This window comes from Symphalangus syndactylus, chromosome 14, assembly GCF_028878055.3.
Source record: "Symphalangus syndactylus isolate Jambi chromosome 14, NHGRI_mSymSyn1-v2.1_pri, whole genome shotgun sequence".
NCBI classification, from domain to species: Eukaryota; Metazoa; Chordata; class Mammalia; order Primates; family Hylobatidae; genus Symphalangus; species Symphalangus syndactylus.
This window is the reverse complement of record NC_072436.2, coordinates 21,462,670-21,475,543: the sequence shown is the minus strand read 5'-3', so window position 1 is coordinate 21,475,543 and position 12,874 is coordinate 21,462,670. Positions and strand designations below refer to the sequence as shown.

General features: G+C 39.2%; 1 protein-coding gene and 1 long non-coding RNA gene across 3 annotated transcripts in view; one reads left to right on the top strand and one right to left on the bottom strand.

Annotated features, from left to right (window-relative positions):
• The window catches only part of MAP2K6 (mitogen-activated protein kinase kinase 6), a 129,376-nt gene that overhangs the window by 57,719 nt on the left and 58,783 nt on the right, over positions 1–12,874 (top strand). The window lies entirely within an intron of this gene.
• On the bottom strand, positions 581–12,587 carry LOC134732438 (uncharacterized). 2 transcript variants are annotated; one of them, XR_010115601.1, is made up of 3 exons: positions 12,532–12,587; positions 12,050–12,150; positions 581–4,398 (listed from the first exon to the last, which is right to left on the bottom strand). It is a non-coding gene; the product is annotated as an uncharacterized lncRNA (long non-coding RNA). The 2 variants fall into 2 exon arrangements; XR_010115600.1 differs by having other exon boundaries at positions 2,756–4,398; positions 12,327–12,574.

Genomic DNA, 12,874 nt, shown 5'->3' with positions numbered 1-12,874 from the left:
TGCCCATCTAATTTCTGTATTTTTTGTATTTTCAGTAGAGATGGGGTTTCACCGTGTTTTCCAGGCTGGTCTCGAACTCCTGGACTCAAGTGATCCACACACCTCGGCCTCCCAAAGTGCTGGGATTACAAGCATGAGCCAATGAGCCTGGCCTATTCATCTTTCTTAAATGTATGCACGGCCCACTTTCATTTCAGTGTTTAATATTAGATGTGTCTTGGTCTTTATTTAGAAATCTGGTTATTTTTTGTGATCAGAAATATGCCACAGGAAACTTATTCTTGTTTATATTAATTAGCCTGTGGTAAAATTGATTTCATTACATGTTGTTTTGCTTAAAGTCACAGTTTTCAAGAAACTGTTGAAAATGTTAAGTGAGTACTTAACTGTATTTTGAGTGGAATAATTTGCAACTGAAAAAAGTTTACAAAAATAGGATTAATTCCTGCAGAAAATGTTCACAATAAAATGCCAAGGGATAAAAGTGGTATTAAAAATTATATACACAGTATGGTCTCAATTTTATGAGAAAATTCTATATCTATGTAAGCATATGTAGTTACAGGTTTGTGTACAAAAATGGCTGTAAAGTAATACATCAAAATACTAATAGCAGTTTTGCCTGGTTAGTGGAATTTGGGTAATTTCAGCTTTCTTCCTTATACCTTTCTTTATTTTCTAAATTTTATGATAAATATCTTCTTTTTGAACTTAGGAAATTATGGTATTTATTTTTAAAAGTACATTTTTTTTTAAGCATCAGTGGTAAAATTACTTTTGTCCCCCTCCAGTGTTGAAAAGTGCAAGAAATTGGGAGTCCTAGGTTTGAAATGTTTTTAGCTAAGAGGACTAGAGAATGGCAGTTAATGTACATCAATGATTATTGATCCAGGAGACACTTTGGAGTTGACTTAAAATGTAAAAATATGTTCAGCGTTCAATATATCTATTTTCAAGGTGTTATTGATCAGATCTGTTTGGTTTCATCACCTCTGTCAGATGTTCCAGTGGTTTCTTAGGAGAGCCTCCCTCTACCCTGGTATGTGTGATCGTAAGCCAGACTTTCTGAATGCAGCTTAATGCCCAAGACCAAAATAGACTAATGAGTCACTTGGACATATTCTGAATCAAAGATTTAAAAACCAAAGCATGCAAATAAATGCTCCTAATGCCTTAGCTCAGAGTAAACATCAGTTAATTTTAATTTTAGGGCTAGCCAAATGGCTATTGCTCAAGGCGGCCAGAGTAATGTTAATGTGAAGAGCTGGCTCCGTATGGGCAAGGACTACATGTTTTGGTGTGTTACGGTATTTATGGTATGCTATTTCATTTTAATTAATTTTGCATATTCTCTATGATACTAACACAATGTTGGGCATATGCAAAGTGCTGAGTCAATGACAGAGACCAGAGCAGAGGAGAGTAATATAAAGTACTGATTGATGAGGATGTCATAGGTTGGCTGAGACTGCCCTGCTTCGTGGCTTTTGTCTTGGTTTAATCTTTAATAGTATCCTCTTTTACTCTCAAAAGTCTTTCATTTGGATGATCGTTTTATAGGGCCACTTTTTGACTGAGGTGGCTGAGTAAAATCTTCTAGATTCCATGCATTCATCTCTGCCCGAACAGCAGTTGTCTGCCTGGCAAAAATGTAAGAGCCACACCCAAAAGCACATGCTTTTTAATGCTCCCTCTCTCCTTCTTACCCTGCATAATGGCTGCAGTAGATGCTTTTGTACTAAGCCTTTTCAGATAGATTAAATAGAACTGTTGAAGAAGCCCTAGAGGATTAAAGCTCTGGACAAGTTGATCTCTTTCTATGACCACAGCTGTTCCAGATGGTGGTAATACTTCTAGGACCCTGAATGCTGCATTTGGGGCCAACGGGATGAAATCCCAAGGGCACATTGAAACTGACAAGCTGCCTTGACATTTGCTCTTTAGCTCCTAAGCCATGGATTCACTTCTTCTTTATGGCAGTTTGCACTTCTGTTTCCTTTATTCCTTCAGGGACTCCTGCTCCATCCCCTTTTTTCTTTAGAAGAATGAGAATTTAAAAGGCAGCATGTCTAATTCGCTGAGGATTCAGTGCCCCTTAATTGCCTTAGAAGCCTGAAAAGTCAGGCTCTAGGAACAAGCTCAAAGAGGACTGAAATTGAGACAAACATTTGTATTTTGACAAAGCCTGTGCAGTCTTCTGATTCCTGCCCTCGAAGCAGAGTGTAATAAATGAGATTGCGAAAACACTTGTATTTTCTGAATTAGGGTTTAAGTTCCTGGAAACCTCTTGTTCTTGTTCAACTTAAGATTGAAATCTGTGTTTGTTTAAAATGAAAATGGTTCTAAACTTTTCTTGGGTCACTGAGCCCTCTGAGAAAATGATGACTGAGGATTTTCTCCTCTCACGTGTGTACACGCAAAGAACATTTTATATATAATTTCAGAAGTTTTATGTTGCCTATTCCACTCTGGATTGTGGGTTAATATAGGAGATAGTTTGTTGCCTTTCCCATAACCATGTTCTGTAGCCTGCATTCCTTCTTCCTATGAGAAACCTTATTATCTTCAGGCGGCTCACCCTCCTCCATGGGATGGTGTGTTTGAGAGGGGGCCCTGGCGTCTGGTCCCAGGGGTGGTGGGGATGGCGGAGAATGATGGGTCTAAACCAATCATGATGGTCCCCTGTCTCCTTTGCTAGAGACTGGTTCAGCCATGGGTATGTGATACATTTCTCACAAATAAGAGGAGTGTAATCCTGCCGGGTAGCTTTGGAGCAACGTTTCATCACTCTTAAGATGAGAACCATGCAGTAGTATGGATGAAGCAATCTCGAAACCCTTTTTAGGTGTGTAATAAGGTTGAACAAATGAGAAAAGGCAGAAATAGCCCTATGGAGTGGACTGGAATTGGCATATTGGTGTGAATTGAATTTATGATTTCTAAAATATGCAAGAGTGAATGCATATATGTGTGTTTATGTGCAGATGTATGTATATGTATATTTATAAATATGTGTGAAGACATATATATGTATAGGTATACATACAGTCATATATTTCCTAGCTCTGCCTGTTAAAAGGACCAAGAAGAAATGATATCCCAATAACAATGAGAACACCTGGTACGCAGATTTTGACACCATTCTTCACTAAAAAACCCCTCGAAAACAAAACCAAAAAACCAAGCTTCCTTGCAGAAATTCCAGGGCTGGGGCGTGAATCAAGGTGATACTGGAATCGCAGATTGTGTTTCTCAGGCTAGTCTCCTAACTAAGCCTTTAACAGGCCAATCCAGTCTTCAGTTAAGCTGGATGCTTGTGAATGAGGAGGTATATGAGAAAACTCATGGAGTCCCTACTCATACACTCATTGCTGCACCTCCTTTGACATATATCAATCCCTGGGTCTGAAGCAATGTTGTGTGGGATACTACACTGGTAGATTAGGCATTCTTATGTTCTCAAATAGTGGCACTTGCAGAGACCCTAAAGGCAGAGAAAGCAAACCCAAAACTGGAGTACATGTCAATTTATGTAAGCATGAATTTCTATCTCCCCTCTCCTTTTTGGGGTGGAAGTGGTCTGTTATGATCAGCCTTTCCCCAAGGGCCTGGCTGATATTGGTGAAGGTGCTATAGAGATTGGCATGTCCCTCTGCTATTGGTTGGCTGGACCATTCAGCAGTGGTAATAGCTAGGTCATTGCTAAGAGAAAGCCCACAATGCCGAGCCCACATACAGCCTTTATCCTGCCACCTGAGCCATCTCATCCATGGGGCCATTGTGCTAGCACTGGGTGTCTGAGAAGAAGACTCTGGCTGACATCCACAGGGGAGTCATGCATTCAACCAGCCACCACTGGATCTTCTCATTCACATGGCTTGAGTGACAAGGCAGATTGTCACAGCCTGCTGCTGCTGAGTCCTCTCCTGCTTTGGACCACATTTCTGCCGTCTGCTAACTGAATATAGAGCTTGAAATAGGGAATTGCATGAAAGAGACTTATTTGTCAATGTGATCCCAAGGTGTAGGAGGGACGAGGGGGGATGAAATAGGGAAGGAAGGAAAGCCAGTACAGCGGTCATTCTAGGGACAACTGATGTTCGATCCCATCAGATCTTCTAGGAGACTCATGAAATTTATCTCAGCACTGTAAGGAACTAGTGGGGTTATCGTCTCCTGTCCATCATTGTTCATTGGTCACAGCTGGTCCCACATGTTTTAGCTCCCAGGTTGTGCATGTCAGCTGTCCCAGAAGCTTCCTTCAGGTGTCGGAGAAGTCTGAGGGCAGGAGTCCAGAGATAGAAGGCATCTGGTACAGCCAAAGATGAGGTGCTATCAAGTTGCACCTGTTTGGAAGTTGGTTGGAACCTCTGCTGGATTGGAAAGCCACATCGGGGACTGAAGTGGGAGGTGAGAGGAGATAAATTAGGAGTGTTACATAACTTGTATCCCATGCACACACTACACTCCAAAGGGTCTAATGAGGAAAATGCAGGCTTTGAGCAAGCCACACCTAGCTCCACTCTTATCTAGTTGTAATACTTTGGTTTATTTACCTGACTATTCTAAAGTTCAGTTTCTCATCTGCACAATGAGGATATCAACTCATTATGCAACTGGGAGAGTTAGCAGATGTGACATCTGTTAAGTTCCTGCTTTGGGCCTAGTATGACTATGCAAAGTAGCAGATGCACAGATAACTTTCTAGTCTTGTAGGTGGAAGGGAAGGGAAGGAGATAGTAGACGAGGGACGGGTTCATAGGAAGAGGGCATTGGACAAAAATGCCGGAAAAAGAACTCTTCATAGACAGAGAGCGGTTTGCATGTGTTACAGGGAGAGAGGACAGGTAAAGGTGTTAAAGGTGGCAAGATTAGTATGGTCAAAGTAGAGTCCAGACCAAGATTGGGTGTGTTCCGGGAAACAGCGGGACTTCCATTTGAGTACCTTGTAGTTATTTCTTAGGAGTGGACACAGAAGACAGCACAGCTGGGGTAGGCGCTTGAATGCCAGTTTGAATAGTTTGAATTATACTTGGTAGGCAGCGTGGAAGGAGCTATAGACAACTTCTCCAAAGACTGGGAATTCAACCAAAGAGGCCAGTTTGCTTTCTAGTTTCCCCATTCCCTCAGCTCATTCAGGCCATGCAGGAAGTTACCATTGCATATGTGTCCTTCTTGTAGCCTCTGGGGATATCACTGTGTAACTTAATCATTCCAGAAGAGACATATGGGAAGATGGGGGTGGACAGGAGTAGGGGGCTGGCTCTCATTCATATTTTACTTTCTTTCTTTTTTTGAGACGGAGTTTCACCCTTGTTGCCCAGGCTGGAGTGCAGTGGCTCAATCTCAGCTCATTGCAACCTCTGCCTCCCAGGTTCAAGTGATTATCCTGGCTCAGCCTCCTGAGTAGCTGGGATTGCAGGCGCCTGCCACCATGCCCAGCTAATTTTTTGTATTTTTAGTAGAGATGGGGTTTCATCATGTTGGCCAGGTTGGTCTCGAACTCCTGACCTCAGGTGATCTACTCACTTCGGCCTCCCAAAGTGCAGGGATTACAGGCATGAGCCACGGTGCCCGGCGTCATATTTTACTTTCAAGGTGTAGTGTATAGTGCCCAGCGCTAACTAACGTATAGTAAGTATTGAGTAAATATTTGAGGAGAGGATGAGTGAATCAAAGTGCTATGTATTTATTTCTTCCAGTTCTCTTCTTGATGGCACTGTTAGCTTACGTGGCTCCTTGGGTAAGACATTTGCCTGCCTTGTGCCAGAGCCAGCCATGAGCTAGCACAGGGGCGAACTTCTCTTAGGTTCTGAGGTTGAAGACTTTGGACAGGTTTTGAGCTTAGATGCATATTGAACGTGTGTGTCTCCATTTTTCTTTCTAGGTCTGATGTGGCTGTGTTTCAGCCTGTGCTTATACAGTATTCAATTCACTGAAAAATAATGTGGTTGTGTAAACACTCAGAAGGAAGTGTGGTGTGACCGGTGATCACAGCTTCTGCCAGAATATCTAGAACAGGATGCATTCTGCGACGAAAGAGATGACTACAATAGCTGTAGCTATTTATTTTATAAAAAAAAAAATTCTTAGCCCTAGTTCATGGCCTACTTCTTCCAAGCAGTGCAGGTCAAGCATCCCTAATCTGAAAAGCTCCAAAATGTGAAACTTTTTGAGCACCAACATGATGCCACAAGTGAAAAATGCCACACTCGGGTACTTAACACAAAGTTTGCTTCGTGTGCAAAATTATTTAAAATAATTGTATAAAATTACCTTCAAGCTATGTGTAAAAGGGTATCTGTGAAACATAAATAAACTTTATGTTTAGACTTGGGTTTCATCCCCAAAATATCTCATTATGCATGTACAAATATTCCAAAGTAAAAAAAAAAATTCAAAACACTTCTGGTCCCAAGCATTTCAGACAAAGTATACTCAATCTGTATTAAATGTAACAAAATTTCAGTAACATGACAGAATCTGAGCAATGACTTGGAGGCTTATGTCACTGATTTTACCTTACTGTGTGGATATTTGGGGAGCTGAGCCCAGGAAATGTACTTTTCCTTTTGTTCTTTTTTTTTTTTTTTTTTTTTTTTTTGAGACAGAGTCTCGCTCTGTTGCTCAGGCTGGAGTGCAATGGTGCGATCTCAGCTCACTGCAACCTCTCCTGGGTTCCTCCTGCCTCCAAGCAATTCTCCTGCCTCAGCCTCCCGAATAGCTGGGATTGCAGGCACACACCACCATGCCTGGCTAATTTTTGTATCTTTAGTAGAGGCGGGATTTCACCATGTTGGCCAAGCTGGTCTCGAACTCCTGACCTCAAGTGATCCACCCGGCTTGGCCTCCCAACTCTGGCTGCAGAGTTACTTAGCTCTTGGCTCTTTCACAGTATAAAGGGATTTGGAGAATTAATCTGATATTCCCAGGTTGAATGTTTTTTTATTTGTTCATAAAATTTAAGCAAAAAGTATTTTTAAAAATCTTCCAGCAATTCAGGGGCTTATATTCTGGAGAGTCGAGCATTCTAAAGAACGTAGCATCATTTCCTAGAATTTTGCATCGGTACCCTGAGCTCCTTCATGTTCTTTCACTTTCGTTCCCCAGCACATGAAACACTATGGCAGCAACCCGTATTGCTCGTGGCTACCTCTATGTCCCTCCTTTTTTTTCACAGGACATTCCGTTCTTCTCAGCAGCCGTAACCTGTTTGCCACTTGGCAAGCACGGGGAACAGGACTCTCCACATAGTCTTACCCCGGGGACTAGTTTCAGCTTTTCAGAGAGCAAAGCTTCTGGTCCAACAGCATTTGGAAATTGAGACAATTGAGGAGAAGTAGTAATGTGTTTAACTGCAGAGAATGTAGCCTTTGGCATACAAGGAGGAAGCTGTCTTGGCATCTGTCATTAGAGCCACTGGGTATTTTGGAAAAAGCCCATTTCGTTCTTCCTCTTTTTGGATCCCGAAACAAGAGGCTATAGTGCCATCAGGAATATAGAGATTGGGAAGCATGGGAATGATTCAAGTAACCTTCTGAAGAAAGCGTACACCTCCAGGGTAGCTAAACAAGCAGAATGCTTGTTGGGGAAGCAAAATCATCTGAAAACAACCTGAATTTGGAGATAATTTAATGGTAGGATGGAAAAGCAGTACTTCTAGCTTGGTTTGGGATTCAGACCTGGATGGGAATACCAACTGTTAGAACTTAAGAAAAGAATGTTAGCATCTAAACCTTAGTTTCTGAACCTGTGAAATGAGAGAATAATAGTTCATTTTTTTCCTTTTGAAAGATGTTTAAATTGTGGTAAAATACAACAACATAGAATTATCATCTTAATCATTATAGTATAATTCAGTGGCATTAAGTACATCCACATTGGTATGCATCTGTCTCCAGAACTCTTTTTTGATTTTATAAAATTGAAAATCCACACTCATTAAACAGTAACTCCCCAATATTTTCCCCCTCCTCCAGCCCCTAGTAGCCATCACTTTACTTTCTGTCTGTATGAATTTGACTACTCCAGGTACCTTGTTTAAGTGGAATCATACAGTATTTGTCATTCTATGACTGGCTTATTTTACTTAGCATAATGTCTCCAAGGTTCATCCATGTTGTAGCATGTGTCAGAATTCCCTTTCTTTTTAAGGCTGAATCATCTTCCATCATCTGTGTGTCGTCTGTATCTACCATATTTTGTGTATCTATTTACCTGTCAGCGGACACTTGGGTTGCTTCCACCTTTTGGCAATTGTGAATAATACTGCCATGAACATGGGTGTACAAATATCTCCTTGAGACCGTGTGTTAGTTTGCTAGGGCTGTCATAAAAGAGTCCCTAGACTGAGTAACTTAAATAACAGAAATTTATTTTCTCATAATTCTGCAGGCTAGGCATCTGAGATCAAGGTGTTATTAGGATTAATTTCTTCTGAGGCCTCTCCCCTTGGCTTATAAATGACTGTCCCTCTCTATATCTTCAAGTGATCTTTCGTGTGTGTGCGTCTGTGTGTCCATGTCCAAATTTCCTCTTCATACAAGGACACCATTCATATTAGATGAGGACCCATCCTAAATACCATATTTTAATGTAGCTACCTCTTTAAAAAGGTATTTCCAAATAAAATGATGTTCTGAGGTACTGGGAGTTAAGATTTCATAAATTTTGTGGGAATACAATTTGGCCCATAATACCCCACTTTCAATTCTTTCGGATATATCCCTAGAAGTGGAGTTGCTAGATTATATGGTAATCCTATTTTTAATTTTTTTTAAAGGACATAGTTCATTTTTATAGGGTGGCTGTGAGATTTAAATGCCTGTAAAAGTTCTAATGTAGGGTTGGCCCCAGAAAAAGTTGACTTCAGTTAGCTGTATGAACGGTAAAGTTAACTATTCTGATCCCTGTGTTTTTAGACAAAGAAATTGAGTCCACAAAAGTTAGGCAACTTATGTCTTCAAGTTTCTGGTTAGCATCAGATTCAGAAAAAGAACCTAGGTTTTGGCAATGTCAGGACTGTTGATACCATCATGCACCGTTTCTTTTCAGTCCTTCGTAGACTGTTCAGTTATTTGCTATTAACTATTTTCTGGCTTTTATGGTACGTGATTTATTACTTATTTTTTTAAACTTAGTTTTCTGAATAGGTACTATATTCACTTGGTTCAAAAATTGCGAAAGTTTATGAAGATTTACGGTCGAATGTCCTTCTCTTATGTTTATCCACAAGCAACAGTGTGCCTTCCCCATAACCAGCTGATATTACCAGTTTCTAATGTGGTCTTCCAAAGATATTTTATGCATGTATAAGCAACTCCATTTGTGTATTTTTTTGCCATTTTCTTATACAAATCGTAATTTATAGTCTTCTGCATCTTATTTCACTTCATGTATTTTGGAGATTGTACCACGTCAATACATAGAAAGACTTCCACATTCTTTTTTTGGCTCCATAGCATTCCATTGTGTGAATGCCCTGTTCCTCATTTAGCCATCTCCCGTTGTTAGACAGTTGTTATTACAGACAATGCTGTGTTTAAAAAACTTGTACATACATCATTTTGCATGAGTGGGAGATGTTATATCTTTAGTATGTATTCCTAGTGGTAGAATTGCTGGGACAAAAGGACTATGCATTCATAAGACAGATTTTTGCCAAGCTTTCCTTCAAAGGACTTTACCAATTTATATTTTCACTATCATCTTATGGAACTTTTAATGATGAGGAGAAATTCCTATATTAGACCAGGCCCTAATTTATTAATCTAGTGATGACTGTCTTCATGAGGGCTTGGCAGGAGTCAAAGCAAAAATCAGAGGACATCCCCATAGATCAGGAACAACATAAGGATGTCTTTTCTTGCCATCTGTGTTAAACATTGTACTGCTAGACAAGAAAATGAAATCAGAAGGATCCACGCTGGAAAAGAAGAAGTAAGATGATCTCTGTTTGTAGATAACACAATCTTATATATAGAAAATTCTAAGGAACCCACTAAGAAAACTATTAGAACTTACAAGCAAGTTCAGCAAGGGTGCAGGATACAAGATTAACATACAAAAATCAATTGTATTTTTATACACTAGCTGTGATCAATTTGTAAATAAAATATGGCGAAACAATTTCCTTTATAATGGCCTCAAAAAGAATAAAGTACCTTGGAATAAATTTAACGAAAGAAATGCAAATCTTATACTCTGAAAGCTATACTGTTGAAAGATTATTAAAGAAGATCTAAATAAATGCAAAGGCATATCATGTTCATGAGTCAAAAGACTTAATATGGTTAAGATGGCAGTAGTTTCCAAATTGATCTAAAGATTAAATGCAATTCTCATGAGACTTTCAGCTGACTTCTTTGCAGAAATTGATAGGCTAATCCTAAAATTCATAAGATAATTTAAAGGCCTCAGAATAGCCAAAACTACCTTGGAAAAGAATGAACGTGGAGGAATCACACTTCCTGATTTCAAAACCTACTGCAAAGCTACAGTAATCAACACAGTGTGATGCTGGATTAAGGATAGACATAGACAAATGGAATAGAATCGAAAGTCCATAAATAAATCCTTGCATTTACAATCAGTTGATTTTTGACAAGAGTGCCAAGACAATTCAGGGGGGAAGGAGTAGTCTTTTCAACAAATGTTGCTTGGACTGCTGGATATACATATGTAAAAGAATGAATTTTGACCCTTACCTCCCACCATATACAAAAACTACTTCACAATGAACCAAATATTTAAATATAAGAGCTAAACATGTAATACTCTTGGAAGAAAACATAGGTGTAAATTGTCACAACCTTGGATTAGTCAATGGTTTCTTAGATATAATAGCAAAACTGTAAGCACCTATGAAAATATAGATAAGCTAGATTTCATCAAAATTAAAAATTTTTCTGTGGCAAGGATACAGTCAGGAAAGTGAAAAGACAACTGACAGAATGGGAGAAAATATTTATAAATTGTGTATCTGATAAAGGATCTGTATGTAGACCATGTAAAGAACCTTTCATTTAATACTAAAAAGATAACTAAAAAAATGAGTGAAGGATTTGAACAGACATTTTACCAAAGAAGATCTATAAATGGCCAATAAATACATGAAATTATGTTCAACATCAATGATTATCAGGGAAATGCAAATCAAAACCCCAGTGAGATCTACTTCACATGTAGGATGGCTATTGCAACAAAAACAGAAAATAACAAGTGTAGGTGAGGATGTGGAGAAATTAGAACTCTTTACATTGCTGATGGGAATGTAACATGGTGTAGTTGCTTTGAGAAACAGGTTGGCAGGTTCAGGAAAGGTTAAATACAAAGTTACTGTTGGACCCAGCAATTTCACTCATAGGTATATACCCAAGAGAATTAAAAACATATGCTCACTCAAAAAACTTGTACATGAATGTACTTAGCAGCATTATTTATAATAGCCAAAAAGTGGAAACAATACATATCTGCCCATCAACTGATGAATGAATAAATAAAAGATGGCACAGGTATTCTATACAGTGGAATATTTTCAGCAATAGGAAGGAAGAATTACTGATACAAGCTACAACACAGATGAACTTTGAAAATATTTTGCAAAGTGAAAGGAGCCAGTCACAAAAGTGCACATATTGTATAATTTCATTATATGAAATATCTAGAATAGGCAAATCTGTGGAGACGGAAAGTAGGCTAGTAGTTGCCAGGGGCTAGAGGGAGGGGTGGTGTTGAAGGAAAAGAGGGAGTGACTGATAATGGGTATGGTGTTGTTTATGTAGGTGATAAAAATGTTCTAAAATGGATTGTGATGATGGTTGCACGACTCCGAATATTCTAAAAGCCATTGAATTGTACAATTTAAATAGGTGAAATACATGTTAAATAGGTGAATAGGTAAATTATATCTCAATAAAGCTATTTTAATAAGAATCAGAGTGCAAAAGTAATATCATGGACCAACTCTGAAATTAATAATTCAAACTCTTAAGTAGCAAACATTCTAAAATTTCTAGAAAAGTATCCCATACTCACATCTCATACTCACATGTGTCTGCTGAGACTCGTGGGTAGTTCTTGAGATGGGAACGACTTCTGAGTCATTTTTTTTTCAGGTTTTAGGATGAGCAACTTTGGAATGGAGGAGGCCTTTAGAAGAAAGAAGGAAGTTTTAGTTCATGCCTGCAATTCAGCCTTGCAGAGTTGTTTGCCTGTTTCAATTTTCTCTTGTCTCTATGGAACACCGACTACTTCTTCAGAAGCTTATACACTGTTAGAGTACTGGGTAAAATTTCATTTGAAACTACGGGAACTCCTTTGCTGACCTATTGTGGCTGTTCCGAATGTTTCTTGGCTTCATGTTGCCTAGGACCCCATGGGAAATCTTGGCAGAACACCCTGTTATACATCTATACTGAGTGCCTCTCTCGGCTTCCCTTCACATCGGATTTTTCTCTTTGTCACCCCCTTTTGCCCCTCTTCCTTCTTGTCTTAAAGAGAGACATCCTTCACTCCTGTCTCTGAGGCTACCTGTCTCCTGTGTTCTTGATCCCACGTTGTCCCTTGGGACACTGCTTCATCATTTCTGTGTACCTCTCTGGCCTCTTTTGACCCTTTCCCTCATGGGCTTTTTTTCTTGGCTTGACAGTTGCTCAAATTTCCCATCTTTTTTTTTAGAAAGTAGTAACAAATGTACAAAAAGTCCCAAGCATCAAAACTTTCCTTAGATGTTTATGTCTTTCTCAATAGACTACAATCTTTATTTTCTCACAGTCAACTTTTTTTTGAAAAGTCTGTGTATTTTCCTATTTCCATTTATGTAAACTTTGAATGAAGAGACCAGAGTTACAAAGCAAAGAGCCTTGTGCTAAAA